Consider the following 2,298-nt stretch of genomic DNA (forward strand, 5'->3'; position numbering starts at 1 on the left):
TTCCCCCATAGGAGAGCCTTGTGAGATCTGTTCCCACCCCCCATGGGAGATCCTTCCCCAACCCTCCCCCCATGGGAAATCCTTGTGAGGTCCTTTCCCACCCCTCCTGTAGGAGATCCTCCCCCCTGCCCCCCATAGGAGATTCTTTCCCAATCCTCCCCCGCAACAAGGGAGATGCTTGCAAGATCCTTTCCCAACCCCCCCACCCCCACCCCAATGGCAGTCAGACGCGGGCACTGTTGAGCCCCTGGCCAGCATGGGGTGGGAGATGCCTAGGTCCCCACTGTGATGTATGGGGAGCAAGAGGAGTGCACACACAGCTGGGAGGCTGCAGGGAGTTTGCCCCGATTAGTCTTTCCCAAGCTTTCGGGTAAGAGCAGCCTTTCTGCCCGGACAAAGCTGTGCATCCTGGCTGTGCTAATTTGTTGAGAGTTTTCTGGGCTTCACGCCCAGAGCCACCCTACCAGACAGCCTGGTTACCCCAGGAGAAATCTTGGGGGCATGCCAGAGGTACATGGGGGTACTCCAGAGGTATGTGGGCATTGCCGCCTCTTTGTAGACCTGTGAAGGATGACGATAACACTCAAGGCTAATACCAGGTCACTGGTTGCCTCTGTCAATGATTGTCCCTGGCCTGGTTTGAGGGAAGTCAAAGCCTGGGGCAATCCCAAATTAAACTGGCTTTCTGATGTTCACCTGAAAGCCCCACTTCTATTTCTGGTCTGCATAGTCATGTCTGGTGCCTCCATTCTTTGGAGCAGGAAGTGGAGATATGGTCCAGAGACCATGCTGGAGTGAAGGAAGGCCTTATGCAGGACTCTGCAGGGACAAAAACCCTCTCCCTCCCATAGCAGATGGAAGTCCCATCTGCTTAGCTGCTTACCATCCACTTTCAGGCTGCGTGAGCCTAATGTATGTTGTCACTTGGACCCTGAAGTCAAGGCGGATCTGCCATCTTTTTGGGGACAGGAGACATGTTCCACTGGTCGCCTACAGGGATTGATGCAGCTCGCGGTAGACTTTAGATTTCGTTTAGAGTATTTTGCTCGGTGGGGCTATTGATTGGTACCAAAACTAGGAGTGGTTGAGGGGGGAACAAGGTCCAGGTTTTGATTAAGAGTGGGGAGCTATACTGGGGGCAAAGAGCTGCTGGAATTGATGCAGCTGTGCTGCTACTTTGGCAGCTACTGGCTCTGGCTGTGTGGCATGGGGGAAGGAGCCGGGCAGTACAGGTTTGGGGAAAAGAGCACGGAATTAAAGCAGATGGGTGTCCCCTCCTCTCCTCACTGAATTAGAGATTGCATATCTTTGCTCAGCATGTCGTTTCGTAATGTCTGTTGGGGACAGGGGCAGGTGAGAGACTTAACTCCTTGGCTGGGGGGCACCTTTCCCTGTAGCTGCCCGACCCCTATCTATTGCCCCTTGGATCCACCCCCAGCCCCTTCCCCTTCTACAGGCAGCTGATGTTTGCAGATGACAGGATCCTAGAGTGCCTTTGCGTCCACCATCTGCATCTTGGACACCAGCCAGAGCTGCCTAGGGCACAAACCTTACCAGGTACATCTCTGGCCTCATCCCTCACCCTGTCCAGGGTACTGAAAGAGCTTGTTTTGTCTCTGTCCATTGCTGGGTGGACAGTCTTGCAGTACAGTCTGTTAATCTTTCATGCTCAGTCATATATCTGTGCTGTAATACCCAAACATTCATTGGCATACAGAAGGTGAAACATACAGGTGGAAATTAGTGCCATTGGCAGAAGCTGTCCTGAGAGTCGTGCTCATTGCAACATGAGTCCTAAGGTTCTTTGTTAGGCTTGCTATGAATGCAAAGAAAGAGGTCCCCCACCACCTCCACTGTCACTGCTTTTGACAAAAACATTTGGCAGAACTTTTCTGGTGTTTAATGGATTGGTTATTCCTAGTGCCTTCATTCTAATACAGAATCAGTTTCTTCTCATTTTGGAGTTTGGGGAAGAACAAATCTATTTTGATTTTGGAAGTCTGGTGCTCTGTCTGGTTGCACATTTTGAGGTTGATTTTTAGAAGCCCCGTGGTTTGTTTGTTTTTCTGGCCCTATGAAAGGGAGGGAGTTAGATGGATTTATAATTTCTCTATTTTTAACTTTAAAAATGTTTTGCTGATTAACATATACAGGCATACCTCATTTTATTGCGCTTCGCAGATATTGCGTTTTTTACAAATTGAAGGTTTGTGGCAACCCTGCGTCGAGCAAGTCTATCGGTGCCATTTTTCCATCGGTTAGCATTTTTTAGCAATAAAGTATTTTTTAATTAAGGTC

The sequence above is a fragment of the Crocodylus porosus genome, unplaced genomic scaffold (assembly GCF_001723895.1).
Source record: "Crocodylus porosus isolate Cpor-Errol unplaced genomic scaffold, CroPor_comp1, whole genome shotgun sequence".
Taxonomy (NCBI): Eukaryota; Metazoa; Chordata; order Crocodylia; family Crocodylidae; genus Crocodylus; species Crocodylus porosus.